This window comes from Bactrocera oleae, unplaced genomic scaffold, assembly GCF_042242935.1.
Source record: "Bactrocera oleae isolate idBacOlea1 unplaced genomic scaffold, idBacOlea1 ctg00000009.1, whole genome shotgun sequence".
NCBI lineage: Eukaryota > Metazoa > Arthropoda > Insecta > Diptera > Tephritidae > Bactrocera > Bactrocera oleae.
This window is the reverse complement of record NW_027212752.1, coordinates 1,674,784-1,691,036: the sequence shown is the minus strand read 5'-3', so window position 1 is coordinate 1,691,036 and position 16,253 is coordinate 1,674,784. Positions and strand designations below refer to the sequence as shown.

At 34.3% G+C, this 16,253-nt stretch overlaps 2 non-coding genes and 1 pseudogene across 2 annotated transcripts; all 3 read right to left on the bottom strand.

Annotated features, from left to right (window-relative positions):
• Nucleotides 1-3,929: 3,929 nt before the first annotated feature.
• On the bottom strand, nucleotides 3,930-6,647 carry LOC138858478 (large subunit ribosomal RNA; annotated as a pseudogene).
• A 502-nt stretch (nucleotides 6,648-7,149) lies between these two features.
• LOC138858317 (5.8S ribosomal RNA) lies at nucleotides 7,150-7,328 on the bottom strand. The gene has a single exon (XR_011397458.1). It is a non-coding gene; the product is annotated as a 5.8S ribosomal RNA (ribosomal RNA).
• A 617-nt stretch (nucleotides 7,329-7,945) lies between these two features.
• LOC138858402 (small subunit ribosomal RNA) lies at nucleotides 7,946-9,917 on the bottom strand. The gene has a single exon (XR_011397537.1). It is a non-coding gene; the product is annotated as a small subunit ribosomal RNA (ribosomal RNA).
• Between the last annotated feature and the right edge of the window lie 6,336 nt (nucleotides 9,918-16,253).

Sequence of the window (16,253 nt, the reverse complement as noted above, 5' to 3'; positions counted from 1 at the left end):
ATAACACAGTGTCACCTACGCAAAGAGAGGTGATATCATCTCTCTTACGACCCCTGCAGATCTTATAGATCTGACCCCAGGGGTCATCCCTATTTTCACTAACAAAATTTCTCCATTCATATTCTTTAACCCTAACTAACATATCTTTATATTCCCTAATTTCACAACAAAAATCATACCTAACCTGAGCTAACCTGTCTGAATTGGACCGTCGAGCGCGTTGAAACTTTCGCCTCAATCGCCTGACAGTCCTCCTCTTCAAGGTTAACTCACGCGTCCACCATTTTATTTTCCTAAGCTTAAAACTTTCACACTTCTTAAGTTCCCTATCATTAACAACCCACAATATCTCATAAAGACGAGCAATCTGCTCATCAACCCCCAAGCCCTCAAACTCACTAAGCGGTATTTCCAATACCGCTTCCCTAACACACCGTCCATATTGGTTCAAGTCAATACCAGAGGTACGCCATCGCCGCAACGGACTTACGAACTGTAAAGGGGGGGACTGAGAAGAAACCATAATTTGAATCAAATTATGATCACTCAATCCCCACCCTCCCTTAATTTCCCACCCAACACGAAACACTCTATTTGCTGCCTCGTTCATCAAAGTCACGTCAATGTCACCGACACCCCTAGGCCCATCAAAAGTATACCACTCGCTCGGCTCGTTTAGAATGTGAAGGTTTTTACCCACCACCCATTCACTTAATACCACTCCACGACTGTGGCTTTGATATCCAGACGAATGCCGGGATACCTTACTAAACCACATCGAAGACGTAGCATTCGCGTCCAAGCCAAGTATAAGAGGACTACCACTCGCAAGTAGTAGTACCTTATCCATATAACTCAGATAAGGCTCTAAGGGCTCACCAAATTTACAATAGATACTAGCAACAAGTATTCTACCAAACCCCCCCTCTACAGAAACACATACACCCAGTTGTGAGGAATCCACAACTACACAATCATAGTTGGGATCACTCACAACAATTGCAGCATTAGCCCTAACGTCCAAAAAGACCCTGAAACCACCCGGAAAACCTCGAACCACACCATTGGTGGCGTAGGGCTCCTGGAGTAAGGCAATGCCGCACCCCCCCTCAGTCATATACCCCCCCAACTCACACATTACGGCATACGACCCCTGACAGTTTAACTGAATAATCCCCCCCATCAGTGTCTGGCGAGGGCACGCTCAACAATCCCACAATATATCGGGCAGACAGACGACATCATAAAATGCCCAGCTGGCCTACCCTTGAATGCACAGTTACGGCAATGGATTGCATTGACGCAACTGGCAGCTCTGTGGCCTTCCTGACCGCACCTCCGGCAGACATCTGATTTGGCCCTACACTCAGCGACCCTATGACCAAAACCCATACACCGGAAGCAGCCAGCAATGGGGTTATCCGGTCGCACCCGGAAGGAGAACCACTTGATGTAGCACCTACCTGCCTCCAAGAGTGCGGACATCATTTTGTCCGTACCCTCAAGAACAACATTAGTGCTACCATCAGGAGCCACCCTCCAGGGACGACTGACCATCCTTACTTCCGACTTCTGGGACGCCGAGCTAAATTCTGGAAGGTTCAACCGGAGAAGTTCTTCCATGAATTCCTCATGGGGGATCTCCGTGTAAACCCCCTGAACCACAACCCGAGGACCCAACTTCCGGTTGACACTCACGTCTAACCCCACCTCCCCAAACTTTGCGTTAGTCGCCACTTTTTCCCTCTCAGAAACAGAAGGTGTGCGGATCACCGCTCCACCACCCTTGATAGGCTTCACCTCATGGATCCTCACACCGAGTGAAGGACCCACCTCCTTAACTACTTTTCTAATTACTTCCTTAGAGGAAGTTGCAGGCCCCTTGCTCCTGACCACAACTGACCAGGTTTCAACAGGCTTCGGCGCCACCGGTGCAATCGCCTCCAGTACAGGTGCTGGGGGCGGAGGCATCGGTGCCGATGGAGCCGGCATTGACCTGCTCGGTGGCGAGGAGTGTCCCCCACAGCCTCCTCTAAGGGCATCAACTTGCCCGCGAAGATGGGCATTCTCGGTAATAACCGTCATTAGGAGTGCTTCGTATTTAGAAGCAAGCTCCATCAGCCCCTTCACGGTTTCCATCTCAAACTTTTTGTCTCCAAAGACCAACCCGCTTAGCTCCCCAGTAATCCTCTTAACAGCACCAACATGGCTTACCGCACTACCACCACCAGCAACAGCGCCCTTGGCTAATTCACGGTTGCCACCCTTACTATCCTTGTTATTCACCATGTTGGAACTAACACCTATTTTCTTTCCACCCTCATTAACACGCCCAACACCTTTTCCAGCCTTAACCTCACCACCTTTATCGACACTCATCTTTGCGTCACCCACCTTCTTAACTGTGTCAGCAGTATCCCCTGTCTCACACGAACTACTGCTTTCACTGGAGTCAGTGAAGCGCACAAAGCCCCCCGATTTCGCCAAAGGTGGTGACCTCAACCTAACCTTTCTGCGCACCGGTGACCCATCAGTAGATGACACTGCACTATCCTCACCGGACGCCGCCCCTACAACCATTTTTGCAGGCACAGACCCATCGCTCTCAGCAAGGGACTTAACCTTCCTCCTCCGTGGGGGAGGCATCTTCAACCTAGATCCCCTACCAGGCAGGCTGATCCGCCGGTCAAAAACACTGGCGCAGAAGCCCCTGTTCCGGAAAGATCAAACAGTCGCTTACCAGGCACGTGCGATTGAACGCACTGAAGAAGCTAACTCGCGCGTAAACCCGCTCAATAGCAGTTACCACCCAAACAGTCGATTATCGCGTTATCGCAGGGACACAACTCACACCTCCAGCCAAAGGCGTGGAAGAGGTCACTCAATTAACCGCCGGACAGAACAAAGTCCCCGTAACGGTTGCGAATCGACCGATGTGACGTTGTATCAATCGCACCGTGGGCTAAAAGTCAACCACTATGACCTTAATTCACCCTGGAGTCAGCGCCTCCAATACTAGGACAACCACTAACACCCTAGAAGCAAAACTGGCGAAATCCCCTAGAAAACAGCAGCAACTGAAAACCAGACACTCAACACAGCACTCCTGAATAGGCAACCCAAGCCAAAAACACCACCACGGCACAGTCACTGAGACTACGGACGGGCCCACCTACAAAACCTGCTGTACCCTAATCTACAATCTAATCCAGAAAAAAAAAAAAAAATTTTTTTACAACTATCCCACACCCTAACACACCCACTTGCACAAACGCAGGCGTTGTAAGCGCCAACTACAAAATTTACAAAAATTTCTCAAAAAACCACTGTACACAAATCTACTTGCAAGCTAAAATAAAATTTTCACTCAAGTAGGCGTTGTATTCGTATTCAAAGCCAACTGAGTAATTTTGAAAAAAATTCCCCAACAAAACCACTGTGCGCAAATCTACCTGCAAGCTAAAAATAAAATTTTTACTCAAGTAGGCGTTGTAATCATATACAAAGCCTACTACACTATACAAAAAGGCTCTAGTATATAAAGTACCTGAGCACCAAAAAACTACTCTTCAATACACTACTACACCAGTAGGCGTAGCAAATATGTATCGAAGTACCAAAGCCTACTAAGACAAGTTAAAAGGCACAAAGCCCAAAGTGCTTGTACACACAAGCAAACAAACACGAAAAACACTTGTTTTATTTAAAAGCTACTCGATAAATTCACAATTTCTCAAACAAAAACTCGTAAATTCATATATATATACTTACATATATATATGGCAAAGCCCACTACGGCAATTTTGTGTGAGTTTTCGAAAAACCACTTCACACTACCAACACATATGCACGTATACACTCTCACTACACCGACTCTACACTGAAAAATTCACAAATACTCACACGACCGAATTAAAAATTCAAATTATGCGCTAGCACGTCTGCTCGCTATGAATGCCTACGAATGAATGAGTAGATAGGGACAGAGGGAATCTCGTTAACCCATTCATGCGCGTCACTAATTAGATGACGAGGCATTTGGCTACCTTAAGAGAGTCATAGTTACTCCCGCCGTTTACCCGCGCTTACTTCAATTTCTTCACTTTAACATTCAGAGCACTGGGCAGAAATCACATTGTGTCAACACCCGTTAGGGCCATCACAATGCTTTGTTTTAATTAGACAGTCGGATTCCCCAAGTCCGTGCCAGTTCTGAATTGATTGTTAATTGATAATCGTTATAATTTAAAAAGTATCTATAGAATAATAAATCCTTTAGAAATTTTAGCAAGAAAGTTCCACAATTGGCTACGTAACTACTATCCGGGGAACAAGAATCGAAATTCTCTATTTACCCAGAACGAGTACATAAACCATGGTATTGCTTCCCAATCAACCCCGACTATCTCAATCTTCAGAACCAATCCTTATCCCGAAGTTACGGATCTAATTTGCCGACTTCCCTTACCTACATTATTCTATCGACTAGAGACTCTTCACCTTGGAGACCAGCTGCGGATATTGGTACGGCCTGTTGAGAAGTTTGCGTAACCCCACCATAAATTTTCAAATTCCGAGGAGAAAATATCGACACAACAGTAAATCTCATGCTCTTCTAGTCCATCTACCATATCTCTCTTCGAAAGACTTCCATGGTAGTACGACTATAAAACAGAAACGAAAACTCTTCCGATACCTCTCGACGGCTTCTTTATGGTCATTCCTGTTGCCAGGATGAGCACAAGGCCCATTTTTAATAACAAACGGATACTCAACAGGTTACGGAATTGGAACCGTATTCCCTTTCGTTCAAAATTATTCAAGTGTTTAATTACTATGGAATAAAAATTCATTCATTTCATTTCATTAAAACTGAAAATTTTCGGCTTTCGCCTTGAACTTAGGACCGACTAACTCGTGATCAACCACTGTTCACACGAAACCCTTCTCCACTTCAGTCCTCCAAGGTCTCATTCGATTATTTGCTACTACCACCAAGATCTGTACCAATAGCGGCTCCATGCAGGCTTACGCCAAACACTTCTAAGCACACCATTGTACCCTCCTACTCACTAAAGCTTCAAAATTTATAATACAACCGAAATTGTATTATAAATCATGTACTTTAGCGGTAATGTATAGGTATACAACTTAAGCGCCATCCATTTTAAGGGCTAGTTGCTTCGGCAGGTGAGTTGTTACACACTCCTTAGCGGATTACGACTTCCATGTCCACCGTCCTGCTGTTTTAAGCAACCAACGCCTTTCATGGTATCTGCATGAGTTGTTAATTTAGGCACCGTAACATTACGTTTGGTTCATCCCACAGCGCCAGTTCTGCTTACCAAAAGTGGCCCACTGGGCACATTATATCATAACCTCAACCTTCATATCAAAAAAGGTGAGGTTCTTACCCATTTAAAGTTTGAGAATAGGTTAAGGTCGTTTCGACCCTAAGGCCTCTAATCATTCATTACCAGATAAGATTATTTTACATAATTTTTAAATGCACCAGCTATCCTGAGGGAAACTTCGGAGGGAACCAGCTACTAGGTGGTTCGATTGGTCTTTCGCCCCTATACTCAATTCTGACAATCGATTTGCACGTCAGAACTGTTTCGGTCTTCCATCAGGGTTTCCCCTGACTTCAACCTGATCAAATATAGTTCACCATCTTTCGGCTCACAGCATATATGCTCAAGGTACGCTCCAGTTAGAGGTATAAATGATAATAAATTATCATTATACATAACTATATGGAACGCCCCGGGATTGAATTAATAATGTAATACATTAAAAATTAATCCCATTATTAATACAGTTAAGTTAATTTCGCCATTAGGTTTAATATAACCCAATGACTTGCACATATGTTAGACTCCTTGGTCCGTGTTTCAAGACGGGTCCCGAAGGTATCCTGAATCTTTCGCATTGTTAATCATATAAATGCATACAATTAATATTAAAATCAATGATAATAATATTATTGTAAAAATCAAATCATCAGTAATTATTCTATGTTAATAAGCTAAAAGCAAATTAATTTGAATAAACTTAAAAACCAATGATCTTTTGATAAATATTTTATTATGTTAATAGATTACAATGTCCTTATATGAAAAAAATGCACACTATTACTATAATATTTAAAATTAAATACTACAGTTATAATGATGAATTTTTCATAATGGATATTCAGGTTCATCGGGCTTAACCTCTAAGCAGTTTCACGTACTATTTAACTCTCTATTCAGAGTTCTTTTCAACTTTCCCTCACGGTACTTGTTTACTATCGGTCTCATGGTTATATTTAGTTTTAGATGGAGTTTACCACCCACTTAGTGCTGCACTATCAAGCAACACGACTCTTTGGAAATATCTTTCTAGTAATCATTAACGTTATACGGGCCTGGCACCCTCTATGGGTAAATGGCCTCATTTAAGAAGGACTTAAATCGTTAATTTCTCATACTAGATATTAAGATATTCCATACACTGCATCTCACATTAGCCATATAGACAAAGTGACTTAGTGCTGAACTATTTTCTTTTCGCTCGCCGCTACTAAGAAAATCCTTGTTAGTTTCTTTTCCTCCCCTCATTAATATGCTTAAATTCAGGGGGTAGTCCCATATGAGTTGAGGTTGTATAAAATATATTTTAGATTGATTTCTTTATTTTTATTTAATTTTTTTGCTATTTGCTATTTTAAAGAAATATATTTTTATATCTTGATTACTCTATATTATTCAATCTTTTCATCCCTTTTTAAAATTCATAATATAATAATTAATAAAATTAACAACATTATTCCTCCACATATCATATATTTTTTTTTATTATAAATTTTTCTCAATACAATAGAGTGAATTAATTCTAGAATAAAAATTTATTTTATGCTAGACATTCCTCTTATGTATTATTTAATATAATTTAAATAATGTTGAAAATTTTTTCTTTTATGGGAATACTAAGATTCTCATTTATCATAAATTTTCGTTCAAATATGAGGTATTCAAGAATATATTTTCTATATTTCTTTTTATGCTATTAATATTATGGATTGAAAAATACAATCCAATAATATGCCATATGCTTAAATTCTATTAATTGACTAAAAGAATAAGCAACTAATTTAGCATAGTCTTACAACCCTCAACCATATGTAGTCCAAGCAGCACTTTAAAATTAATTAAAGTACATAACAGCATGGACCGCAATATGCGTTCAAAATGTCGATGTTCATGTGTCCTGCAGTTCACACGATGACGCACAGTTTGCTGCGTTCTTCATCGACCCATGAGCCGAGTGATCCACCGCTTAGAGTGATAATTTTTTTGTATTTTTTTAATTCAAAGTCAAAGAATTTTAATTTATTGAAAGTATTAATAATTAATCAATAATAAATTTTTAATACAAAAGTTTAAAACATCTTTCAAGAAATTGTAATTTTAAACCCAAACATTTGCAGCTGCGCATGTCTTAGGTCAACAAAAACAGTAATACCTTTTATATATTATTTTCTTCTCTATTTGTGCGTTTTCTTTTTTTAATTTTTCAACATGTTTTTAATCACAAATAGAAAATACCATAAAAAAAAGGTATTACACACGTTAATGTGAACAAGTTAACTTATCATTTATAATATTTTATATAAATATCACAATTAAATATTATTTTCTATATAAATAATAAGTACAGCTATATGTTTAAAGGTTTTTTTATTGCGTTCAAATACAATGTATGCGAAGTTCACAATATAATATATATTGTCATAATGCATTACAAGGAGTTAAAAAAAAAAAAAAAAAAAACAGAAAAACATTCAAAACATTGTATAATTCAAAACATTTTGAATGAAAAGAACAAAAAGAAAACTTTTTTTTCTTTTTTTTTTTTTGTTTTTATATAATTATTTTTTTTTTCTTTTCGGATAGGAACACAATAATGATCCTTCCGCAGGTTCACCTACGGAAACTTTGTTACGACTTTTACTTCCTCTAAATAATCAAGTTCGGTCAACTTTTGCGAAACAACCGTGAAACACAAGGCGTCACAGTGATCACGTCCGGAGACCTCACTAAATAATTCAATCGGTAGTAGCGACGGGCGGTGTGTACAAAGGGCAGGGACGTAATCAATGCGAGTTAATGACTCACACTTACTGGGAATTCCAAGTTCATGTGAACAGTTTCAGTTCACAATCCCAAGCATGAAAGTGGTTCAGCGGTTTACCCGGACCTCTCGGTCTAGGAAATACACGTTGATACTTTCATTGTAGCGCGCGTGCAGCCCAGGACATCTAAGGGCATCACAGACCTGTTATTGCTCAATCTCGTTACTGCTAGACGCAATTTGTCCATTTAAGAAGCTAGTGTCCTTATAATGGGACAAACCAACTGGTACGACTCCACTTATATAAACACATTCAAACACTTGTACATTCAAGATGAACGCATGAATGAAGGCTATATAAGCTTCAACACCATAATCCTGAAAGCATCTATTTAATATATTTGAGTCTCGTTCGTTATCGGAATTAACCAGACAAATCACTCCACGAACTAAGAACGGCCATGCACCACCACCCATAGATTCGAGAAAGAGCTATCAATCTGTCTTACACGCTTATGTTCGGACCTGGTAAGTTTTCCCGTGTTGAGTCAAATTAAGCCGCAGGCTCCACTCCTGGTGGTGCCCTTCCGTCAATTCCTTTAAGTTTCAGCTTTGCAACCATACTTCCCCCGGAGCCCAAAAGCTTTGGTTTCCCGGGAAGCGACTGAGAGAGCCATAGTAGTAGCTACACCCAATTGCTAGCTGGCATCGTTTATGGTTAGAACTAGGGCGGTATCTGATCGCCTTCGAACCTCTAACTTTCGTTCTTGATTAATGAAAACATCTTTGGCAAATGCTTTCGCTTAAGTTAGTCTTACGACGGTCCAAGAATTTCACCTCTCGCGTCGTAATACTAATGCCCCCAAACTGCTTCTATTAATCATTACCTCTTGATCTAAAAACCAATGAAAGTAGAACAGAGGTCTTATTTCATTATTCCATGCACAAAATATTCAGGTTTTTGGAGCCTGCTTTAAGCACTCTAATTTGTTCAAAGTAATTGTACCGGCCCACAACAACACTCGATGAAGAGCACTGAAGCAGGTTTAAATAGGAGGAATATATAAAAAATACATTGTATTAATTATATATAAGAACTCCACCGGTAATACGCTTACATACATAAGGTAATGTACATACCACAATTATAGTTGTACTACCCGTATGAAGCACAAATTCAACTACGAACGTTTTAACCGCAACAACTTTAATATACGCTATTGGAGCTGGCACCAGACTTGCCCTCCAATAGGTCCTTGTTAAAGGATTTAAAGTGTACTCATTCCAATTACAGCGCCTGGGATATGAGTCCTGTATTGTTATTTTTCGTCACTACCTCCCCGAACTGGGAGTGGGTAATTTACGCGCCTGCTGCCTTCCTTAGATGTGGTAGCCGTTTCTCAGGCTCCCTCTCCGGAATCGAACCCTGATTCCCCGTTACCCGTTGCAACCATGGTAGTCCTAGATACTACCATCAAAAGTTGATAGGGCAGACATTTGAAAGATCTGTCGTCGGTACGAGACCATACGATCTGCAAGTTATCTAGAGTTCAACCAATATAACGATCGAATAATCGCTTGGTTTTAGCCTAATAAAAGCACACGTTCCAAAAGGTCCGTGTTTATTTTGCATGTATTAGCTCTAGAATTACCACAGTTATCCAAGTAACTGTTAACGATCTATGGAACCATAACTGATATAATGAGCCTTTTGCGGTTTCACTTTTAATTTGTTTGTACTTAGACATGCATGGCTTAATCTTGGAGACAAGCATATAACTACTGGCAGGATCAACCAGAATAATATATATTTCTTTTTTATATAATATTTTTTATATTATATAAAAGTTTAAAATGATATTTTCTTATTTGAAAATTATACACAAATACACAAAACATAAAACATAAAAACATTTACAATATACACAACAATTTTTCTATGTTTCTTTCTTTATTATATTCCTTTGAATTGATTTTTTTTTCATTATATTTTATTTCTATTGTGTGATTTTGTAATGGATTTTTTTAATTTTTGTTTTGGTATCGTGAAAAGAATTTTCGTTCTCTATACATATTATTATTTAATTATGTAAGAACGATATTTCTTCTTATATTGGCAAAATTTTCAAATAATATCATTCTGTACATTTTACTTTATTTCAATGCATATAGTAATATATATACCTTTTTTTAAGAGTATATACATTTTTTTCTTGATTTGAAATTAATAATTTCAAATTCTATTATATTTATTTCAATAATAAATATATCATATAAAGTATTTTCGGGTGCAACACATTAATATTTTATTTTATTTAAAAACCATCCTTTTACACATATATTTTATGAGTAAATATTAGAATAGCTCACAAATAAAACTAAAATATTGTTTAATATTTATTTCTACAATATGTTAGTATAGAATAATAGATTTTTATTTTTTTGTATAAAACAAAATCTATTTCTATTTAAACTAACTGTAGGAAACCAGGAATAAAAAACGCTCATATTATACAATATGTTAGTACAGAATATAGAGTTTTGTATAAAACAAAATCTATTTCTATTTAAACTAACTGTATAAAAACCAGGAATAAAAAATTTTTATTTCTACAATATGTTAGCCACATAGAATATATAGAGTTTTCTATAAAACAAAATCTATTTCTATTTAAACTAACTGTAGGAAACCAGGAATAAAAAACGCTCATAATATACAATATGTTAGTACAGAATATAGAGTTTTGTATAAAACAAATACTATTTCTATTTAAACTAACTGTATAAAAACCAGGAATAAAAAACGCTCATAATATACAATATGTTAGTACAGAATATAGAGTTTTGTATAAAACAAAATCTATTTCTATTTAAACTAACTGTATAAAAACCAGGAATAAAAAACGCTCATAATATACAATATGTTAGTACAGAATATAGAGTTTTGTATAAAACAAAATCTTTTTCTATTTAAACTAACTGTATAAAAACCAGGAATAAAAAGGCACACAAAATCAACTTTCATTTTCATATTTACTTAAAAATACATATAAAGTAAAAAATATTTCCATATAAATACTAAGTAAATAAAGTCATTCAAGTATGAAAATTTTCATACAAGTACTAAATACATAAATCATATAAGTATAGTAATATTCATACATATAAGTATTTAAAAACAACTTCTTACTAATAAACTAACATAAGGAATTCAAATATATAAAATTATAATACATTTCCTAGCAGTAAAAAATTTTCATATAAGTACTAAATGTATAAAGTCTATGAAGTAATAAATTTTCATATAAGTATTAATTGTATAAAGTCTATGAAGTAATAAATTTTCATATAAGTATTAATTGTATAAAGTCTATGAAGTAATAAATTTTCATATAAGTATCAAATATATAAAGTCTATGAAGTAATAAATTTTCATATAAGTATTAATTGTATAAAGTCTATGAAGTAATAAATTTTCATATAAGTATTAATTGTACTTTATACATTTAATACTTATATGAAAATTTATTACTTCATAGACTTTATATATTTACTACTTATATGAAAATTTATTACTTCATAGACTTTATACAATTAATACTTATATGAAAATTTATTACTTCATAGACTTTATACATTTAATACTTATATGAAAATTTATTACTTCATAGACTTTATATATTTACTACTTATATGAAAATTTATTACTTCATAGACTTTATACAATTAATACTTATATGAAAATTTATTACTTCATAGACTTTATACATTTAATACTTATATGAAAATTTATTACTTCATAGACTTTATATATTTACTACTTATATGAAAATTTATTACTTCATAGACTTTATACATTTAGTACTTATATGAAAATTTATTACTTCATAGACTTTATACAATTAGTACTTTTATGAAAATTTATTACTTCATAGACTTTATACAATTAATACTTATATGAAAATTTATTACTTCATAGACTTTATACATTTAATACTTATATGAAAATTTATTACTTCATAGACTTTATATATTTACTACTTATATGAAAATTTATTACTTCATAGACTTTATACAATTAATACTTATATGAAAATTTATTACTTCATAGACTTTATACATTTAATACTTATATGAAAATTTATTACTTCATAGACTTTATATATTTACTACTTATATGAAAATTTATTACTTCATAGACTTTATACATTTAGTACTTATATGAAAATTTATTACTTCATAGACTTTATACAATTAGTACTTATATGGAAATTTATTACTTCATAGACTTTATACAATTAATACTTATATGAAAATTTATTACTTCATAGACTTTATACAATTAATACTTATATGAAAATTTATTACTTCATAGACTTTATATATTTGATACTTATATGAAAATTTATTACTTCATAGACTTTATATATTTAATACTTATATGAAAATTTATTACTTTATAGGCTTTATACAATTAATACTTATATGAAAATTTATTACTTCATAGACTTTATACATTTACTACTTATATGAAAATTTATTACTTCATAGACTTTATACATTTAGTATTTATATGAAAATTTATTACTTCATAGACTTTATACATTTAATACTTATATGAAAATTTATTACTTCATAGACTTTATACAATTAATACTTATATGAAAATTTATTACTTCATAGACTTTATACAATTAATACTTATATGAAAATTTATTACTTCATAGACTTTATACATTTAGTACTTATATGAAAATTTATTACTTCATAGACTTTATACAATTAATACTTATATGAAAATTTATTACTTCATAGACTTTATACAATTAATACTTATATGAAAATTTATTACTTCATAGACTTTATACATTTAGTACTTATATGAAAATTTATTACTTCATAGGCTTTATACAATTAATACTTATATGAAAATTTATTACTTCATAGACTTTATACAATTAATACTTATATGAAAATTTATTACTTCATAGACTTTATACAATTAATACTTATATGAAAATTTATTACTTCATAGACTTTATACAATTAATACTTATATGAAAATTTATTACTTCATAGACTTTATACATTTAATACTTATATGAAAATCTATTACTTCATAGACTTTATACAATTAATACTTATATGAAAATTTATTACTTCATAGACTTTATACATTTACTACTTATATGAAAATTTATTACTTCATAGACTTTATACAATTAATACTTATATGAAAATTTATTACTTCATAGACTTTATACATTTAATACTTATATGAAAATTCACTACTTCTTCATTTAATATTGCAAGCAAAGTATTTTGGTTAACATTTTTATTTTCATGTTAATAAAACACTTGATATACTATTATACCATATTGTATAATATGATTTTAATTCAATTACTTTATTACTTTGGTATATTAAATGATAGTCGTTTGATAACAATCCCAACACTTACCTTATTTTCAATAAATATTGAAAACAAAGTTTTATACGTTCAAATTTTTATTTTCATGTTATGATTCTCTCAAACACTCATTAATATACCATATTGTATATTATGCTTTTATTTCAATTACTTTATTACTTTTGGTATATTAAATGATAGTCGTTTGATAACAATCCCAACACTTACCTTATTTTCAAAAAATATTGAAAACAAAGTTTTATGCGTTCAAAGTTTTATTTTCATGTTATGATTCTCTCAAACACTCATTAATATACCATATTGTATAATAGCTTTTATTTCAATTACTTTATTACTTTTGGTATATTATATGATAGTCGTTTGTTAACAATCCCAACACTTACCTTATTTTCAATAAATATTGAAAACAAAGTTTTATACGTTCAAATTTTTATTTTCATGTTATGATTCTCTCAAACACTCATTAATATACCATATTGTATATTATGCTTTTATTTCAATTACTTTATTACTTTTGGTATATTAAATGATAGTCGTTTGATAACAATCCCAACACTTACCTTATTTTCAATAAATATTGAAAACAAAGTTTTATGCGTTCAAATTTTTATTTTCATGTTATGATTCTCTCAAACACTCAATAATATAATATACCATTGTATGTTTTTGATTCTTATACTTTTATTTTTGGTATATTAAATTAAATGATGCTTGTTAGATAGAAATCATATTTCATTTTCGTTTCTTCTTTTATTATAATATAAATGAAGATTCTTTTATACTCTCTTACAAAACAATTATATAAATTTAATTTATAATATTTGTATATAATTTACATAAATAAATATTTAATATTATATATTCTTATATATATACATATATATATAAAATACTTTATCTAATTTAATAATTAAATTAGATTTTTCTTTTATATATTACATATATATAAACATATAATATTTATTTATTATATGTATAAATTAATATACAAATAAATAAAATTTATATATATTTATAAACAGTATGATCGAATCATCAAGCAAAGGATAAGCTTCAGTGGATCGCAATATGGCAGCTGCTCTACCACTTACAACACCTTGCCCGTTACCAAAGTCGTTTACAATTGATTCTAGGCATTGACATTGTATTAAATAATGTTTTAATAAGTAACTAGCGCGTCATACAGGTGATATTTAATCCTCCCGTATTTGCTATGTTACAAATAACATTGGCATCACATATATCCATTGTCGTTTATAAATAAAATTTATAAACTTTAAATGGTTTAGAGAAGCCATACAATGCAATTGCCCCATATTTATCATTGCAGTCCAGCACGGATACGACCTTAGAGGCGTTCAGGCATAATCCAACGGACGTAGCATCATACCACTGTTCGCTCGAACAAGTATTGTACCATTGGTCCGTACCTGCGGTTCCTCTCGTACTACGCAGGAATGCTGTCGCAATAACAATTGTCATTAGTAGGGTAAAACTAACCTGTCTCACGACGGTCTAAACCCAGCTCACGTTCCCTTGAATGGGTGAACAATGCAACGCTTGGTGAATTTTGCTTCACAATGATAGGAAGAGCCTGTCTCTGTGTGTACTGAACACCGAGATCGAGTCAGCATTTGCCCTTTTGCTCTATGTGTGGTTTCTGTCCGCACTGAGCTGGCCTTGGGACACCTCCGTTATTATTTGAGAGATGTACCGCCCCAGTCAAACTCCCCACCTGGCAATGTCCTTGAATTGGATCATACCTGAGTGTTGGAGTTATACCAAATTTTAATTATAATAATAACACCGAAGTGCTACCATTTCATTAAAAAAAGTTTACAATTATATAACAAACTCGTGGTACTTTGATCAAGAAGCTTGCATCAAAACCCAATACCATAAGATATATAAATATACCCATATAATGGCTAAGCAATGATACACGTTCCACTTAATCAAGTAAGTAAGGAAACAATAAGAGTAGTGGTATTTCATTGTTGATATATAACCGAAATTATATATCTCCCACTTATGCTACACCTCTTATGTCTCCTTACACTGCCAGACTAGAGTCAAGCTCAACAGGGTCTTCTTTCCCCGCTAATTATTCCAAGCCCGTTCCCTTGGCTGTGGTTTCGCTAGATAGTAGATAGGGACAGCGTCCGGTGTGTTTTACGTGAGTACCTGCCGTCGACGGCCTTACCTCACGGTGCTCAAAAGCACGGCGTATCAATACAATGCGTTGATCAGCGCCCCGAAAATTCCAGGCGTTTTTCAGTACCGATTGGTAGTGTGGAATGGACACACTACACACCTTGGTGAGGTTCGAGGCCTATCTAACACCTCTGCCGTACTTTGGGTCCGGCACCCGGTTGCAGTGCAACTCCACATTGAGTGAACAAAACACTCTTCCCGCATTTGGGCATCAACCACAACCACCACGATACTCCCCGAAGGGCCAGTCCGCATGAGCAGGTTGGAGCGAACTCCAAGGGCCCCTGCTCCCCGTGGTACCAGAATTAAGTCTCCGGTCAGACCTCGTAGCCGAAGCTACTACCAGTTGAGCTTCCATACTGCTCTGTACTGGTGACCAGGGATTAAATCCCTACCCCTTATCTTTCACCCTTAATCTAACCCCTATTTTCAGCTAATTGTCTCCGCCGCCTGAACAATTCACGCGCAAACCTATCAAACGACCCTAACTGT